Raw genomic sequence first — 21282 nt, forward strand, 5'->3', positions numbered from 1 at the left:
ATCAGAATTCGAGAATGAAATCCCAGCTGAAGAACGAGTAAAAGAACACGGTGATTATTTAGATCCCAGATTTCACTAATGTACCAATGCATGTGAAACAAACAAAAACTGTAACATTGTTAGCTTCAAAGTTAGAAGATACATCAGGAACTGAAAACTGATACACATTCCATATCCATGAGCTCATTAATGAAATCCAGGCACAAAATAACTTTTTTTTTTCTTTAATTCGATCTTCATTCGACGTTTACGTCCTCAACTTATGAATCTTTTGTATACGATTCCAATCAACTTTGGTGAATTCCGAAATGTTACATTTGCACACAAACATGAACATATAAGCTCATAGTAATGGAATGAGTCACGAAGTCAGTGACCCTAAGCCGGAAGCAGTCAAACACATCATCCACTAGACCCGATGACCCTACAGACCCATAATCCGGAGTGACTTAGACTTCCCTGACAGACTAATAATTCGGAATGACCCGGACAGATCGTTGCATATTTTCTGTCCATCGTGCTGTCTCCCCGTAGTGCCTTTTGCCCATAATGACTTTCTACTCGTGGTTACTGCTTGAAAATCACGAGTTTCAGAGTCGATTCCGAGCCTAATGTTGAAGAAATCATTGGCTCCATCTGAATCCTAAATCGCAAACGAAATCATTAAAACCAACCAAAAAAATAAATAAATAAAATAAAAGAACAAACTTGAATAAGTTTTTGAAATTGGTTTTCTTTCATCTTCAACTGAAACAAAGCGAAATACCATGATCGAAAAATAAAGAAAAATAGTAATATATTTTAGATAAAGATTTATACAGGTACGTATGCAGGAATGTATTCCAAGAAATCCAAATTCAACGTGAGAATAAAGTTTGTAAACTCGCTCCTTAAATTAGACAAAATTTACAGAAAAGTCGGGATTTCGGAACGGGAAGGGGGGGGGGCGGACCTCTAGGATCCACAACCTGCGTACATCCTTTTTTGAGATGATAGCTGCTATAGTTGATTTCCTCTTTTGTTCCTTTCTCTGAAAGGTGAATATCTCTCAAAAGTAACTTTTAATTTGCAACCTGTTTGGAGCATGAACGGACACACGATTTCATTTTACCTTTCTGTTCGTGTTTCGTTCTTCCATTGGTGTAGTTCTTTTTTATGTTTTTACTAATCTTTCATCCCTTCATTCCAGTTTCACGTTTTTTTTTTTGTTTTTTTTTTAGCTTCCTATGGCCGTTATAGGTGCTTTCATTATTATTCCATATAGTTTTAATTCATGTGAATCTTTTGTACATTCCGAATTAGATCTGACAAAGATATTTCCGAAAATTGCTCGTAACAATGCACAATTGTGGTAGAAATAAGTAATTTTGTGTCAAATTCAATTTGTGCCAAGTTACTTGATGGTTAATTCAATAATCGTTAATTACAATTATCTCAGTATGTTATTAGCGAAGAAGGAAGAATATTTCCACTTTGAGCAACCATTAGCTGTAGATACGCGTAATATACTTTCCAAATACATATGGAATACATGTCAAGTTTCGTTTATATACAAACGCTACCCATATATATGAAAAGCAAAGAAAATACAACAACCTTCTCGAAAAGTTTGTTTTCACTCCAATCGCTATTGAAACAAGTGGTGCTTGGGGTGCAAGAAGTCTAGAATTCATTAGGGAGGTAGGAAGACGCATTTCTTGTGTTTCCGGCGAAGTTCGCTCCACATCCTATCTAATACAGCGCATATCCGTTTCTATCCAACGTGGTAACGTCTCGTCGGTCCTTGGCACTTTACCACCTGGCAAGGAACTGGATGAGGTGTTTATACTCTGAGAAGAATTGTCTTTGTAGAAGAACGTAATCAGAATCTAATTGCTTGATATTGTAAAGATTTTAAATATATTTGAGATGACAGAAAAAGGTTTTGTAGCTGCTGGTGCTAAATGTAATTGGCAATTTGTTATTGGGAAACTGTTACGAAAAAGCAAATAATAAGTAATAAAGTATACAAAAGTTCCTTAATACTAAATAGTTTAAATTCAGAATATAAAATTTTACATATGTTACAGCTATAGTTTAACTTCAAATAGTTTAACTCTGTGTCCCTATGAATATTGTAATAAAGATTAATATATTAGAAAATGTAATTATCTCATTCTCCTGTGATTAATTCTGTAAAGTGATTTAGTTCTATAATTGAACTTGGCCAAGTGAGTTAGTTCTATAATTGAACTTGGCCAAGAGATTTAGTTTTATAATTGAACTTGGCCAAGAGATTTAGTTCTATAATTGAACTTAGCCAAAAGATTTAGTTCTATAATTGAACTTGGCCAAGAGATTTAGTTCTATAATTGAACTTGGCCAAGAAATTTAATTCTATAATTGAACTTGGCCAAGAGATTTAGTTCTATAATTGAACTTGGGCAAGACATATTCTTTTCGGGTAAACGGTACTACAGCATTCTTCTTTCAGGTTAAAAACTCAAAATTCACGAATGGGGAGTCAACACGTTGGGGAAAAAAAAACGGACCCGGCTCAGATCAAATGAGACCCAGAGACGACGAAATATGGTCATACACATGGGAGTATCTGGGCTGCTTACAAACATGATCTCATCTCTCTGTCTCCTTCCTAAATCTGATTTTTTTTTGTTACCTATTGTATGCGTCAAAGCATTGCATTGAAAGATAACTTCAAGGATTATCAGAGTATAAATGCGTGAGAGTAACAGAAAATATAAATTACCTGTTTTTGTTATGTGGGATACTCAAATTTCAATCGAGCGAACCTTTAAAATTTGTCACTTAGAATTTAGAAGATTCCGCTGAAATCAAACAGGGCTTGTTATTATTATTATTATTATTATTATTATTATTATTATTATTATTATTATTATTATTATTATTATTATTATTATTATTATTGTATAGACTGTGTTCAAAAACCACTGTATTATTTTTCACAGATGTCCTGAACTACAATACTACTTTGACCTTACTTAGCATTATCTCTTATCTCCTTTCCTAACCTTTATTGGTGGAATTTTCGTAATTCGTGTCAATAAAAGAAGATTCGCATTCTGTTTATCAAAAGAAGTCCTATGTACAAAATTACATTCCTATACAACAAATAGTGAAGAAACATAATCTCCATGCTGAATTCGCCTCACTTCCTCACACCTCTTACGAATGGAATTTATAACATTCGTGAAGGTGAACAGGACGTTGTATCAAAGAGTTCTATATTTCAAGTTCCGTGCCGTGTTATGTTAGCAGTTCAAAATAGTAAAGTCATTTCAGGTTTTGTCAGGTTGGGGGAGAGGAAAAGGCAAGATTGTCCACTAACATAAAAGTTTCACTCTCCCCAAATGAGCCGCTGGTTCAAAAGAATGTGTAAAGGTGCCCTTCCTTGCCCTCTTCTTATTTGGGAGAGGCCACTGTGCAGGTAAAGATCCGGATTTTTTTTTTTTTTTTTTTTTTTATTCCAGCACGCACAAGATGTGTAGTTAGTAGTAGTTAGCATTACACTTTGGAAGCTTTTCATCACTTCCCATGTACTCATTTAACCAAGCGACATCTATTCACATACACACACACACACAATCAATCAAATTAAACAGATAATTATTCAAACTTTGTCTCAAAACGAATTGAATCAATAATAATCAGAGAATAATCCTTGCAGTTTTCTGATAGACCTATCTTATTTCTTTCGTTGTTGGGAACCTGTCTCTGAAGAGTAAAATTACCTACTCTCAGCGATGAATAAAACAGAGTATTTAACAATTATACGAATTGTCCTCTTAACATTCAACGTTTTTTGGATAGATTTTGAATTCATCTCTTGCATTTGATTTTTTATGTGTGTGAATACTGCTACTGCTTACAAAATACATTGAAAAGAGAAGGGAAATGGACTGCCATCTATTATTGTCTTTACACTTACCCCTGAAAAATAATGAATTTACCCTTTAGAAACTTCAGAATGAGAGTAAAGCGAGAAAAGATATTACGTCTTCACCTGGAATCGAAACCGAGCCTTCCTATTAGGTCACTACGGCTTGAAGGTAAACAGATAACGTATAACTTTCGCAATGAAATATTTTTAAAAAATCATTAAAATGATTAAAATATTCGCACTCTATGTATCAAAAAATCATGACACACCGATTTTCATACTTGTACCATTTTTTAAAAATTTCCGTTTCTCCTGTGTCCATCATATTGACTTCAACTGATCCGGGTTCGATTTTTCAGTGAAAGCTCAACTGACTCAGACTTTGCTTAAACAGTAAATCTACTGTTACTATAATTTCACAGTCAGTACTGAAAATGATCATTGAAGTCCAAACAAACTAATATTATGACGTCAGTATTTTCGAATACCTTTAAGGAAAAACATTTTACGGACTTTCTTCCCATACATGACAGGGTGCTGGTGATAGTGGTATCGTAAGTAGACACAACTTTAACATAGGCCATAAACATTTTCATTAAATATCATAAGTCTATGGAGTGTTTGAAAATAAATAAATAATTTAACGTAAACGTCGGATACGTTAATGCAGTTGCACCGATGGAAGCTTCGCGGAGTACATTTATCACTTATTATATTAAATTATTAATACAGTGTGGCCCAAAAGTAGGTATACACCATTGCATTGATCAAGTATAACATTCTAGTTTATGGGTTTATTCGCTTCGGCTCTTCCGAGCTTAAGCTATAAGTAAAAACACATTAAGAACAATTAATAAAGAAACTAAGTCTACCTGATGGATAACAATAAGAAATTATATAAAATGCAATGAGCTGATGAGTACGGTTCTATATACCTACTTTTGGGCCACCCTGTATAATAAATGACAACTTTAATATGGCCATAAAGCTTCCATCGTTAGAGCTGCTTTAACGTATCCGTCGTTTATATTATTATTTTTTTTCAAGACACTCCACAGACCCGAGATACATAATGAGAATGTTTACGCTCCTGTTAAATCGAAGTTCTTAGTCCATACTAGCTGCATGCAGTCTTGCTCTTTTCAGAATTCCGTACATAAAATTCAACAATTTTATTATGTTATGTATGTTCAGGGGTGGACTGGCCATAATCAACTACCGGCCCGATGGCCGCTGCGCCCTCCTCACATCAGTGCCTTTGCGTCCTCCTCGGGAGGGGCTAAGACCCGTCTTAGCCTCGGGTAGGCGCACAGTTTCCTCTCTGAATATATTTTTTTTAAAAAAAACAAAGCTACATAATTATTTTGTAAATTCGCTAGCCTTTGGCCAGCTAGGGCTCCACCCCAGACCCCGGTATTTGCTCGGCCTGCGGCCTCGCTCTTTCTGTTTTCGGCGTGGGAATGCTATTAATGATATTAGATTTACCCCTAAATATATAGATTTGACTCTAATATCGGTCATTTTGGACGATTTTTACATATCACCCTTACCAACCCCACGCTCCGCCCCAAATCCCAGTATTTGCTCGGCCTGCGGCCCCGCTCTTTCTGTTTTTGGCTTTGGGAATGTCATTATAATGATCTTAGGGACCCTGAAATTTATAGGTTTGACTCTAATATCGGTCATTTTGGATGATTTTTATATATAACCCTCCCACCCCCACTGCTCCGCCCCCAGATCCCGTCTTTACTCGGCCTACGGTCTTGCCCTTTCTGTTTTAGTCTTTGGTGGTACCATTAATGATCTCTGCGACTTCGAAATATATTGATTTGACTCTAATCTCGGTCATTTTGGATCATTTTTACATGTCTCTCCCTCCCACTCCCGCCGTTAGAGGCGCTAGTTGCGTTACATAAAAACAAGACTCCGTTCAAGACTTACAGATGAACATCTGGAATCATTGTTCTTGATGAACTCAGAAAGAGACATTCTGACAAAAATAGAAAACAATCTTATTATTGACAAAATGTGTGAAAGAAGCAATGAGATGCGAAGGCTCCTTCAAGCATGAAGCAGAAACTTTACTTTATTTTCCGGTTTTGTTTTTGAATTTCTTTTTTCGCTAGGTAGGTATATAATTCTAAATTTACTTTTGTTAATTTGTAGTAAATGTTTCAGTGTATACTTTTTATTAACGGTTTTAAAAATAGATGAAAAATAAGTTAATGTTATGATGAACATAGCTTTAAAAGGACAGAAGTATGAAAAATAGCATAAGCCCCAAATTTAACTCAAATCTTCAGTTATAATTAGGCTGTTAACAAATGTAGCCGAAGAATTTAAACAACTGGTGTGATTTTTGTAGTCTCAGTTAAAGTGTGCAGATTTATATAGGCCTAATATACGAGGCGTGTTTTTTAAGTCAGGCCGTTTGAACATAAGTACACAACGAAAGGTTATTTCAAAAAAGTAAATGTATTTTCACAAAGTACATACTTTACTCTATTTTTCGACATAGTTGCCAAGTTTGTTCAAACACTTATCATACCTCTCAACCAATTTCAAAATACCCTCTTCATAAAAACTTGCCGCCTGCTCCGATAACCAAGAGTTCACTGCCGTTTTCACATCGTCGTCATCATTGTAACGGTTGCCACTGAGGTGTTGTTTGAGGTGGAGGAACAGATGGTAATCGCTCGGCGCAAGATCAGGACTGTAGAGTGGGTGGTCAAACTTCCCAGCCAAAACTGTCCAACAAATCGCGGGTCTGACCTGCAGAGTGAGGTCTTGCATTGTCATGGAGAAGAACAATGCCCTTTGCCGCGTCGCCGATACAGCATGCCGCGTCGTTTGTTTTGAATCGCTCTGCGTAGCTTTCACAGGGTTTGGCAGTATGCTTCTGCATTGCTAGTGGTTCCTCGTTGCATTAAGTCGACCAACAAAACACCATGCCTATCCCAAAACACCGACGCCATGATTTTGCGCTGGGACACAGTCTGTTTGGCCTTCACCTTTACAGGCGAGTGTGTGTGTCTCCATTCCATGCTCTGTTGCTTCGATTCGGGCGTGATATGCGAAACCCGTGTTTCGTCTCCAGTTACGATCTGACTCAAGAATGCGTCACCTTCTTCGTGATAACGAGTCAAGAACTTCATGGCACTCAAATCTTTGGTTTTTGTGGTTCTCTTTAGGAGTTTCGGGACCCAACGAGAGCACAGTTTCCTAAACTTTAGGTGTTCAGAAACAATTTTGTAAAGCACTGATCTCGACATTTCAGGAAATTCGTTTGAGAGACCTGTTATTGTGAAGCGCCTGTTCTCACGAACCCTCGTTTCAACTGAAGCCACCAAATCGTCTGTAATCGGAGAAGGGCGACCGGAGCGGTCCTCATCATGGAGTTGCACGGCCATTTTTGAATTCTCGTACCCACTTACGCACTTTGCTTGCACTCATAACAGTATCACTGTACACTTCGCAAATCTGTCGATGAACTTCTGCATCAGACAGGTTACTTGCTGACAAAAAACCGTATCACTGAGCGAACCTCACACGCAGCGGGCGACTTAATAGTCTTAAACATTGTGAAAGCACAGAACACAACCGTACAGGTCAGCTACAGAGTTGAAACTGAGCACAGTTGTTCCCGAGGCATGTCGGTACACGACGCACACGCTAGTTGCGGTATGCGCGCGAACTACTAGTGTCTACAACAAAACGGACCTTACTTAAAAAACACGCCTCGTATTTAGTACTCAAAGTCTGTTTGTTTATGGAAATATTGAATTTGTATAATTCTATCGTGATTAACTGCAATAGCTACTTAATCTTTTGTTGTTTTTTGTGTACTAATTTTCCGGGGGAAGCTCCCCGGCACTTTCTTTTATTAGGAGGGGATATTCCATACAAGCGAAAGCCTCAGATGAACGGCGCCCTCCCAGAGTATGTGACCGCGCCCTTTTTACATAGCCAGTCCACCCCTGTGTATGTTATGTAGATATGAAACTGATCATCAGAAAACTTCAAAAGATTTGTTTATCAAAATTTCTGAGCTACGTGACTGTAAGTAGGTAAATTTATATGTTCTCACCTAATTGTAAGCATAAATGGTAGAATTCAAATCCTTATTGGTCACATAAATACATGAGAATGTTTACATTAATAAGACTGTTGGATATTCCGAATGTACTGCTTTAATATTAGTTAGTAGTATTAGTAATAGTAGAAGATTTATTATCTACTCGATCATAATGAAATTTAAATTCTTTTAACGCTGAATTCTTGTCCAAGTTACTGCTTGGTTCATTCGAACACAAGCAAGAGAAACGATACATTCCTTCCGTTTGATTTCCATGGCGAATATGATAATGCCTTCATTGAATGTTGTTACTTTCAATTCTTGACTACACATCGTTATCTCTATCATATAAATAAAGATGAAAGTCAAATTGTTTCTAATCGCATCACGGGAAAATGGCTGAATGTTTGAATTGAATTTTTGAATATAGTTACAATTGTATGTACCTTAAACCGTGATTTTATCATAACATTTTCATTAAAATGCATATTCTAAGGAAGGCGAGTTAAAATTTTCTGTCAAAAATAGAGAATCGCATGAGCCCCTTAAGTTAGGAAGATGGAACTCGGTAAAAAATAAACTCCTCATGAAAAATAAACAGAGACGCATTCGAATGTTTTTGAAAATTTCGCCTTTAAGGATGAAGAGAGGGGGAATTTCCATAGTTGTTTCTTCACACTCCAATCAGTGTTGTCTGTCTCGTTATCACACGAAAACGTCTAAACTGTTTGCAATGAATTTGTGAACATAGCTCCTAACTGGAACTGAATTTTTATCGAGTCGTGAATGGTGAATCACAGTAAATCATGTTACTCCAACCAGGATCATCAGTTTCGTTTGAACATGTATATAGGTTGGTCATTTTTCTGGAAACCATTTGGTGGTGGTAACTGATGGAAAAACCCAATAGAAAATTCTCTAAAAGAACAGATGGAGCCACTTTTATATTCCATTAAGAGCAAAAATGAGGACCTTCGTGGAAAGAACAAACAAACGTTCACTGGAAAGGATGCCGAACAAGTAGCACTTGAACACTTTCAGCGGCATATATGTATTTTATAAACAACCTCTCTTCATGTAGGCTACTAGATAGATAATAATTACAAAGAACACCTAAAGCTCACTTGTGGCAGATGAGCTAACCAAGTGATAACAATGCATTTAGATTTAATGAATTATCTTCTAATTATAAACTGTGTTCAACTAGCACTTTTGCTTCACATCGCGTGAGATGCATCATCGTCTACTTTAATGAAAGGACGACTGTTAATTAGATTTTTAAAGAAGGAAAACGGACACCATTGTTGTAAACAATTTATCTTCATTTTTAAAAACCTTTGATGTTACTACATTAGGATACATAATACTGGAATGAATACGTCCATTGGGGAAAAGGAGACGATGGCTCAGTGGCACAGCTTACCTTTGGTGCGTGGGATCCCTGTGTTCGATCCCCGGCCAAGTAAGTTCGTGGTAGACAATAACGTGTTCGTGGATTTTCTCAGTCACTTCCGTTTCCTCCCACATTACCATTCCACGAAATTTTCCATAATCATTCACTTATCTTAATAATCGCCTCTCTTAGCTAAAGGGCATGATTGTGGGACGTTAAACTGAAAGATTTCAATACGTCCATTGCCAGCAAAGTACGACTCTCAGGTTTAATAGCTGACTTTAAATTAATTGTTGGTGGTTTAAAGTTCACACATAAAGTACAATTTTCGTTCCAGTAACATGTTAATCTTTAATTTAAACCGGTAGTAGTGTCACGTACACGTGAAGGAGTTTGGTTTGTATGGCGTAATATTTTCTCAGAAAGTGATAGTACTTCTACCACTTCCGGGTTTAGTAAAGATATTAGAATGGAGATGGAATATATCCTTCAGGCGTCTAATTAATTGCAGATAATCTGTTCTCGCTATCTCTTTAGCATTTTTACTCTATAGTGATTACCATTACCTAAAACTGGAAATGGTTTATTTCTACCACTTCCGGTTTGAATACCACCTTCTTAAACGAACTCGATTCCTAACCTTTGATTTCTACATCCCGCCTAAAATTGATGGTGATCCATCAAATACTTCTTATGAGATCTTTTGTCTCCCGTACAGATGGACACATGCACGAACAGGGTAAATATACACCTAAGCAGTAACGCTTTACTTTAAGACATTCCACAATTACAAATGAGTCAAATAATATGATTATTTCTTTCTGATTGTATCGGGTATTATTTTGTTTTATACAACAGAACCATTGGGAGTGCACAAGTTTTTGATTAATAGTTTTCTTTTTCTTTCTTAGTTTAAACATTGTTTCGAAGCCAAATTAAGTTAAATCGCTTAGTTCTTGTTACTAATATTATTTTTTTAAAATAAATGATTCTAGGTTTGATTGAAATTATTTAAACTTTAATCGGAAAATACTAATTTATTTATTTATGAAAAAGGAAACCTAAATAATAAAGTTCCTACTATAACTTACGAATCAAAACATCGGTTTTTGAATGTTTGTTTGAGGTTCAAAGGCTATATGATTAGCAACTTAACATATGATCCGAACAACGTAAGGTTCTGCCAGGGACTGAACCAGGGTTTCCAGCATCGAAGGCACAAACGCAAGTCATTTAGCCAAAAGAGCTCATTCAAAATTTGGTTCAATATTGTATAATATATTAATATAATCCGTGTTTCGCACGGAAAGAATAAGGCATAAACATGTAAAACCGGAAATTTCAATATTGCAGAAATTGCCTACCTTCTCTCAGAATTTTCGGGAAACGATACAACACATGTTCGGTCATTGTTAATAAAGAGATTGTGTACAAACTTTCCCAAATCCAACTTAAGAAAATCAATACCTGAGCACTCTCTGAATAAAGAAGTATTTCCTTATTTTCATTTAAGAATTGACATACTGAATTTCATACCTCCAAATTAAACTAATCCTCACAATGGATATTTTCTAAATAAGGAAAGGAAAATTTGATTGTTATAGAAATCCAGCCACCATCCTTTAAGGACAGAATTTTAGAAATTGCTAAAACTAGTATTTTCTTATTTTTTTTTAAATTTAGAATTTATATACCGAATTTCACACAACGAATTTTCACTTTTGCCACTTACTAAATAAAGAAAGAGGAATTTTAGTGTTGTTTAAATATCTGCTTTTATCCCCTTTAGGAGTGGAATTTTTATGAAAACGCTGAAACACGTATTTCCTTAATTTTAATTGGCAGACTACATATATACCAAGTTTCACACCTACAACTTATCCGAACGATCACATTCGGTATTTTTTGAATAACCACAGGGAAATTTCAGTATTCTAGAAATGTTTTTGTTTCCCTTTCCACTTCTCGTTTCCCTTTCCCTTCCCCTTAGGAGAGAAATTTCCGAAAGCGTTGTAATAGGTATTCTCTTATTTTTAATGAAGAGTTTATATGCCGATTTTAATTTTTCTAGCTTCAAGGATTCGTGGGATTTCAATTCCTAACAGAAAAATTTGAAATCCTTTGGTTACATGTTTCAAAAAATCCTTTTTTACTTCTTGCCTCCGTAACAAAAAGAGAGTTTTGTCTAAATTTGACGTTTCCATCTATAATAGTATAATCTGGGCGATGATGAGTAAATCACTTCTACTATTTCGTATAATAAGGATAGAAGTACATATATAGTTACACACGAACTGGGTATCCCCTATGTCTGAGTCCTCCATTTCAGCTCAGGAGCAGAGGAAGTTTACATTAGTTAAAAGTGGCTGTTTTTCCGGATAAATGGAAATCATCTATAGTTTGCCCAATATCAAAAACCAATGATAAACACGAAATAAATAACTGCCGACCTATATCAATTTTACCTACTTTTGCAAAGATATTTTGAACAAATCCTATACCGACGGATAATTGACCACATCCAACCCGTAATCTCACCATATCAACATGGCTTTATCCCACACAAATCAACAACAACAAACCTTGCACTTATCACAGACTTTATAGCAAATTCGTTAGATGTAGGATGTCAGGTTGATGTAATATATATAGATTTTGAGAAGGCATTTGACAGAGTCAATCACAAGGTACTATTACATAAGCTAGGCGAATATAATTTCTCTTCTCCCTTGATCAAGTTCTTTTCATCATGTTTAAATAATCGAAAACAAACTGTTATCTACAAGGAATATAAGTCATCTGATTATATTGCATATTCTGGAATTCCCCAGGGCTCTAATCTAGGTTCATTATTGTTCCTTTTATTCATTAACGATCTCCCTGATCATATATTATTAAGTAACAAATTGCTTTTTGCTGATGACCTCAAAATATACGGTAGGATAAGGACAATCCATGATTGTCTCGATTTACAACGTGACATGGAAAATATTGCTAATTGGTGTTCTCTTAACAAACTTAATGTAAACATAAACAAATGTAACATTTTATCGTTTACCAGAAACAAAAGTCAAATAGAGTTTGATTACTCAATGAATCAGATCTTACTAAATAGATTAAATTCAGTCAAAGATCTTGGAGTTATATTTGATACGAAACTGACATTTAATAACCATATAGAGAACATAGTTAACGAATCTCTCAAGATGTTAGGGTTCATAATTAGAACTGGAAAGGAATTTAACAATAGTAGTACACTAACAAAAATGTATCATGCCTATGTCCGATCAAAACTGGAATATGCTGCTGTGATTTGGAACCCATCACAACAGCAATACAGACACCAACTGGAAAAGGTCCAATCTAAATTTATCAAATACTTGACGTACAAGACAACTGGAATCTATCCATATTATGAAAATTATCTAACATTAATAGGCAACTTCTATATCCCTACACTTGAACAAAGGCGAAATATGACAGATTTGATTTTTCTCCATACAATAGTACAAAACGAATTTAATTGTACGGATCTCATATCAACATTAAATTTTCATGTTCCGACACTTAAAACTCGTGCTAATAACTCTGGTCTGTTTTATTGCAAAAAAGCAAGGACCAACGTATTATTGAAATCACCAATTTGGAGAATGTGTTCTACTTATAACAAAATATGTATCAAACACAAAGAAATTGACATCTGCAATATGAACTCTATGTTTAAGAAAACTGTTGTAAATGTATTATGTAATACACCAACACTATAATTGGGCTTATGCCTGTTGTGTTGATGGCAAATAAATAGTATTCCATTAATTTAACAGAGTGATATATTAAGCGGCGGTAGTCGGGATGTAAAAATTCTTTGACCAAGAAATTTTAAATAGCAAAACAAGTCGAATAAATATAAATTGGAAAGAGCTTTGCAAGACAGTGCAAGGCGCAACTAACATGTATACATGTAACCTTCTCCACCCAGAATAACTTAATTCCAAAAATGGAATCGCAATTTAATCTGAATTCACTTTGAGTAATTTCTCATCAAATTAAAATTGGGGGGAAAATCCTTACCCGTAATTATTTCCTTTGAGAGGGCGATATTTTGAGGTAATAAAATTTGACCAGGAGCATAATCAGGAAGATAAGAGAGGATCAACTCAAAAGTATTAATTATTAGAAGATCAAATAATATATTGTTTGAAAAATCTTAACAAGAAAGTATTTTAATATAATTAAGACGTTCCTAACTACCTCGGACCAAAATGGCGGATTTATAGGTCAATTATTGAAATTTTCTTTTTTGCCATTTTGGAAACTAGTTATATAAATACGAGACGTTGTAGCTACAATATTTATTTATTGCTTGAAGCTCATTTCTTTTTAAAAGTTTTAACTCCTTCTCCTCTCCCATTTACTCATATGGTAACACTGAAACTCGTATGTAAACTCATGTCCAAAATTATTGTCGAATGCCTATAAATATGTTGTTGTAGGAATATAATTTGATAACGAATTTGCAATTTATTTCTTATAATGTTAGTATGTGTATAATCGGCAAATACATGTATGTGGCAAATTTCATGTCAAAAGAGCAGTAAATGAGAACAATAAAACGAAAATAAAACTTTCTTGTCTATTTAGCAACATTATGTTTTACTCATTCTAATTTTCATATATATAATTCTTTTCCTATCGATTATACTCATAGTATTAGTATTAAAAGTAACCCGCAAAATAATTATCAAATTATATTCTTACAAGAAGACAGTTAATGATGCGCACGAGACAAGATTTGTGGCTGTCTCGTCTCGAAAATGTGCTGTAAAAGTAACGTCTCGACTCGAAAAATGTATATTTCTCTATTGGAAGAGCCGTGTCTCGACTCGAATTTTGTGAGGAAAATACTGTCTCGACTCGTCTCGTGCGCATCCCTAAAGACAGTTATAGATATGCGACAATCATTTTGGATATGACTGTATAGGCATTCCGTTATACGGTAGATTGAAAAGTAAGTTGCAACAGTTTCTCCACTTCCAAAATGAAATATTTCCGTACATGAATAATAGTTTGATTTCAGATACATAGATGATTGGAAGCTTGGCGAAACGTAAGGGATAGAAATTCTTATTGCTGTCGGAAAACAATTTGAGACACATATTAAAACGTGAGTTTGTGGTGAACAACAATGTATCTGTGGGTTTTCTCATGCAGGATGATTTCAGGGAGTGGCTCAGAGGGGAAATCTTCTTCGGGTCCACATTTCTTATCATGCTCACTGTGGATTCCCCGTATTCTCGCTATAGTACTGTTCACCCCCTGGTCCCCCTTGAAATACTTGAAATCACTCCTTGGAGAAAATATTCTGATATCATTATTGTCTCGAGATTATCCCGTTTCCTTCCACATTCTCATTTACACCAACTCTTTCATAATAATTCAGTTTCGATAATCATCCATATCTTTTAGCTGAAAGTACATAGGGGTTGGATGTAACACACAAAAAGAAAAAAAAATACAGGCTGTTCCTTTATTATGAAACCAAAATCCACTTGTGAAATCCTCACACCTAATCAATAAAAAAAAAAGTCCATATGAACATACGGCGAAAACGGCGTTGTTTCAAAGTTACAAGATGCCGCAATCGAGAAAATTGTAACTTTGAGGCTGCCTAGCTCGGAAACTATAAGTGATATTAAAGGCGATTAAACAAATATTAGAAGAACTAGTACGCTGTCTATGTAAATAACCAAGTTTCAGAGTTGGGATTTATCGATGCAACGGATTTTATAGAGGGAGCTGTTTTCTCGATTTCGGCATCTCGTAACTTTGAAACAACGCGGTTTTCGCCCTATTTCATATGGACTTTTTTTTATGGTTTAGGTGTAAAGATATCACCACTGGATTTTGGCGGTGTCTTCCCACTTGCGACAGTCCTATTAGCGACAGGAACTGTTAACTGTCCTATCAGCGACCGATTCGATCTGTTAACTGCCCTATAAGTCACCGATTCGTTCATACTAAGATAATGGAAGAAGATAAGGTTCTCTCTTCTTTAACTTGTTTCATGCTAATGTGATTTAGAATCTAACAAAATGTACTATGAAAAATTTCGCTCCACCTGAATTTAATACGTGAGAATGCTCTCATTACATTAACAATCTTTTATACGTTTTTCCTAATTTTGAATTAATTTCTATGCATACATTGACTATCAAGAGGAAAACTAACTAAATATTTAGAGTAGCTCCACCTTTGTCTATGATTCTAATATAATTAAAATTTTCATATTAAAATGATACGGAGCATAAGTTTAGATTGAATATGTTTATGGCATAAGAAAAAAAATCAGAAAGAGGTAGGGGCGCCCGAAGAAAATTTTCTAGGGAGGTGTATCTTCATGGTTGCTGTATCACGTCTGGTATATCTGGTATTTAATATATGTGGTTTGCTATATTACGTATACATTTTTGTGAGCCACTGGGCGCCCATGGAAAAAAGGTGTTCACCGTTTGATTATATCAAAGAAATCTAAAAACACGGTGTATTGGAAGAAATTATTACACAAGTTACAAATCTCTCGCAGGACTTAACAGTTCGTCTTGTTATAAGGGATTATTTCAGATTGATACACAACAAGCTTTTATGTATAAGTCAAAACAAGGGAGGAAGGAAAATTAAGCAATTTGTTTACTTTTTAGTAGCTTACAATAGGGGGGAAGGTAGTTTAAAGAGTTTGTTTACCTTTTGGATTGTTTAGAGTGAACTGCATTATAATTGGTGGGATTGGTTGAGAATAGCCAATTAGATGTGAGGAATCTCAAAAGCTGTCTTCTATCATTGACATTTTTTTAAATTTTATTAATAGAGTCTTAGGAAGTCTAAAAAGTAGATAGTTGACGAAACTGTTAGATGTTTAAGTTTTTCAAAATAAAATATATTACTGTGCTTAGTGAGTAATTAGATTTGAATCAAATTAAGTACAGGAAACATAGCTTTTGAAGAAAGGGGATATTACAACTGGATTTTCAATAATTACATAGAAATATGCTTTTCATGGAAAATCCTGTTGTCTCGTTAAGTTATTTGATATGTTTTATGTCAAATCTAATTCAAAATTAAAATAAGTTTTATTTGCACTCACAGTAGAGGAAAAATACATTTGACGAACACTGTCGCTGGCACGTACATATTTCATACGAAGGTTGTTCCGGCGCTAATAACGCTAGAAGCACACATATTTTAGGAGAAGGAATCTTATCATCTCAATGTAAATGAATCGGTCGCTCATAGGACAGATAACAGTTCCTGTCGCTTCTGGGACTAATTCGATTTTGGCTACATAATAAATGAACATCCTATATATTGGAGCAGATCTTCACAAACACAAGTATATCACAGTAAAAGAAACGTTTATATCCATGAGTTGATTCCGGAAGAGAAAGAGCAGTGTTAAAGTGCAGCACAGTAATTACTCCAAAGGCATAAACCACAAAATTCTTGGCTTTGAGACAAATTGGAGATTGGAAAGGGAAAAATTATCGTAAATGAGCCTATAAAAAAGAAGTTAATTGGCAGGACATATCACTCAATAAGTACGTAAACCCACCCACGTAAGCAAGGAGGTTGTTTCTGTGTACTTCCTGCTGAGTGATGAAGAGGAGGATGAGGAAATATATCGAGAACTGTTATCAAATGGTCAAGTAACCACTGCTATTGTCTATTTCTTAATGCTGATAAGGATTAAACTACAGTTCCGTTCACTCGATATTTATAGCTATTTCCATAATGACATTGTCCAGTATGAAGGCTACGCAAGGCCAAACACGTCGAATGCCATCATTAAAAAAGAAATTAAAAAAATGACTGCCGGAATTTTATTTACTCGTCCTAAAATCTATGTAGCATCCCACCTAATTTTACGATTTTGCTTCGATCTCTAACTTATTCACATTCTGGAAAACCTTTTTATTAACGCGGTCATCTAAAATAAGCAACTTTCAAGTGTTTATTTTATACCTTCGAAATGCCAGAATCTTACGCCAATGAAATTGCATTTTTTGTTTCCAAACATTACAACTGTTATTGATTAGTATTGTGGTTCTCTCTCTCTTTTCTTTGTTACATGAGCAGGGGAGAAATAAATTGTTTTCTGTAAATTAAGTCTTTGAAATTGTGACCTAAGTCATCTATTGAAGCTTGATAAAGAAACTGTATACAAAATCATCGAAAATGTTAATTTAAAAAAAAAAAAATATTTAACAACTAATTTATTTTATGAACATTTTTTTTAGCAGCAAATAGTTTATTACATTAACAAAGCAGTCACTAACACGCAGTTTGCCTTAATGTGTTTAACAACATATTAAAATTGTTTAATTCAAACTAATTACTGGATAAATATGGATGGTTTTAATTTTGTAATTAAAGAAAAAAAAACATGATTTTATTAGAATTTCAACTTTCAGTACAGTACATGCCATGTTTTTCCTTGGCATTCCTTCCTAAAACGGCGTCCGATACATGTCTCACCTACTAGATTGTAATTCTGGGTAAAACAATTTTTTTAAAAAAATCATCGTCTAATGCAGTTGTTTCTTTCGGTTATTGGTTAGTTAATTTGTGAAGTACTGGTTTTAAGCTAGACGAATCGCTGGAATAAAGATTAAAAGGTGTACAGCAGAAAGATACGATATTATATGATTCATCTTAGATGCGTTATATATATATATCTTTGAACATTGTAATCAAAAAGTACGGGCGATCGCACTAATTTTTCTCGTTCCGTTTTTTTTTAGACTTCCAAACTCTGCTATGTATAAGTGTCGGAAATATTGTAAAACGGCTTTGTTCCTCTGTCCGTCTGTCTTTCGACAGGTATCAAAGCAAAAACAATAAAACAAATATAAAAAATTCGAGACAGTTTTCTAAAATCGATTCAGTCCCCAAAATAGCTATTCCATCTTCTCCAATAACCCTATATTCAAACCAGAAGTTGTTCAAATTAACTATTTTCGGTTTCAAAATTTACCGCTATACAACGGAAATGGTAAAAAGATATCGCAAAGTGGTTTCTTGCAAACGATTCAGTGTGTCAAAACAACGCATCATGACTATTTACAACACTCTTCTAAAACCGGAAGTGGTTACTTTCGGTTTCAATGCTGATTTACGTAGATCAAAAACGGAAACAGATATCGAGGCGCAGTTTTTTTTTTTTTTTTTTTTCAATCAATTCAGCTTCCCAAGAACAGGTTCCACTTGCTCCATTAACAATATATTCAAACCTCAAGTGGTTCAAATTAACCATTTCCGGTATCAACATTTATCCTCATTAAATAAAAATAGTAATAGGGGGGACAGACAGCATCGAAGTGTCTTAAAACAGCATAGCATGACTATCTACAACACTTTACCGAAACCAGAAGTGGTTAAAATTTACTACTATTTCTGTTTCAATACTAATTTTCCTAGAAAAAAAACGGTAAGATATCGAGATTTTTTTTTTTTAATCGATTCAGCTTCCCAAGAATAGGTTTAATCTCTGTTAACTCTGTACTCAAACAGAAAATGGTTCAAATTAGCGAATTTCGGTTTTAACATTTATCACATTAGAACAAAAACAGTAAGGGATAGTAACAGGCCTAATGGCTTTTTGATAGAGATTCAGCGTCCGACAAAGAGGTTCTGTCTTTAATCTTATCACTCTATTGCGACCAGTACTTCAAAATGAAATGAAATTAAATCTTTAAGAGACCTCATCCCGGCGAAATTAAAATGCCACTAATTTTACAGTAATTATGTGATATCTTCAAATAGATAAAAGATAATCGAAATGTGGAACAAGAGCGCCCTAGACAATATCATTTAACATGAGGTACCGTTATCACGACTCACTTATCTGCTTTCGATTTCGAGCCATTTTGAAAATCGGCATTTATTTTCGCGTTTCTAAACGGTTGAAAACGGAAAGCTACTAGGTGACTTGTGATAACGGTACCTCACGCAAAATAATATTGTCCAGGGCGCTCTTGTTCCATATTTCAATTATCTTTTATATATTTGAAGATATCACATAATTACTGTAAAATTAGCGGTATTTTAATTTCGCCGGGATGAGGCCTCTTAAGTTTTACGTCCCACGATTATGTCGGTTAGGCTAAATGAAAAGGTGGAATGAAGAAAGTGGGAGGAAACGGGAGAACCCCTAGAAAACCCACAAGCCCTGTGTTTGTCCACCAACCAGTACTTCAAGTTTAAGTATTGAATTCTCATAGTTTGGAAGTCTACCGTAGTTTCACACTGTGAAACGAAACTCACGCATTAAGGAAATGTGTATGTATAGTTGTACTTGAAACATCACTATACAAACATTGATGTCTGAAGGACGTTCATGAAACATCCATATTTATTGACTTAATGTCATGTATATACTATAAGCATAATATGGATATTCCCTGTTCAATTGGATGGTCATTTCACAGCAATTTGGATTGACGAAAATGAGTCCGTCTGTCTCGGGTAGCGATTTCTTTTTATTATTGTTTTCCTTTTTGCAAAGGGAATTACTAAACATATTTGGAATTGAATAAATATTTGTAACGTTTTATCGATTGCACTTTCAACGCTGTACGAAATACTACTACTACTACTACTACTACTACTACTACTACTACTACTACTACTACTACTACTACTACTACTAATAATAATAATAATAATAATAATAATAATGTGCCGCAGGGTTAGGTACCGCAGAGTAGATCCAGGAATATGCAACCAAACTAAACTAATCCAACCTAACCTAAACTATCCTAACAATCGTAGTCTTAGCATACTGTATCTACTCTGCGGCACAAAGGCCATATTATTATTATTATTATTATTATTATTATTATTATTATTATTATTATTATTATTATTATTATTATTATTATTATTATTATTAATATTATTATTATTATTATTGCGTATTTTACCGTTCTGCGTAGACATCAAATAGTAAACTATTTTTGTAACATCAAAACAATGTAAAACAAAGCAGGGGAAAAGTATTGTATCTTTTTTTTAACTGTTAACTGTGTCATTCCATTCCATAGGTTATCTAAGCTAATAGCTGGTTTTGAATATATCTATATAGATGTGTCATTTATGAACTGCTTACCAGAGGTTGAAAAGAACAACATGGAAAGGTAGAAAAACAGAAAAAAAAGTACTGCTTAAGTGTCTTTTTTCTCCTAGAATTCTAATTTTCAATCACTATTATTGAGTTTTAGATCTCGAAAACCAATTTCAAATGCAATATAATGTCAGAGGGCATAAGGCATCAATTCTATTGCAGTCTAGTAATATGGTATGGTATGAACTTTAGAGTGGATTTTGTGTTATTGAGAACCTAAAAAACATCTTTTGGAAAACACTGGGCTTAAGACAGTTATCACTGAACTGTAATTCTCGTATGTGACACTGAAAGAGAACCATTCTATCATGAAAGGAACGATAATGAAATACTGTTTCCTGTCTCAGAAATAGCTCACTTAAGTAATAAATTAAGATGGTAAATGCATCACATTTCTATGATTTAGTGTAACAAACTGAAATGAAACCCAGCTTTCAAAAACGCTGGTCCCGTGATATCGGTACAACGACGCAACTACATTAGTTGTCGCCCGGGGCAAAAACTCGCCTTAGCGCCCCTCTGACCAACCAAACCAAAACGCTCCCCAAAATATTTGTCCAGTTTTGCGCCCTCCCAAGCCGGCGTCTGGGGCACAAGCCCCATTTGTTTCCCCTAGTTATGTCACTGTATCGGGATGTACACAAGTCCCATTTTTGCCACTGGACATCCTGTATAAATCCAGGCATCCCTTTATGTCCCCGAAACATCGCTTCCAGCGGAATTTGTGTAGGACATTCTTA

At 34.8% G+C, this 21282-nt stretch overlaps 1 protein-coding gene across 2 annotated transcripts in view; it reads right to left on the minus strand.

Moving 5' to 3' along the window:
• Positions 1–21282, minus strand: part of LOC145693170 (G-protein coupled receptor Mth2-like) — a 219902-nt gene that overhangs the window by 139617 nt on the left and 59003 nt on the right. The window lies entirely within an intron of this gene.

Source organism: Thermobia domestica, chromosome 8 (assembly GCF_964235325.1).
Source record: "Thermobia domestica chromosome 8, izTheDome1.hap1.1, whole genome shotgun sequence".
Lineage (NCBI taxonomy): Eukaryota > Metazoa > Arthropoda > Insecta > Zygentoma > Lepismatidae > Thermobia > Thermobia domestica.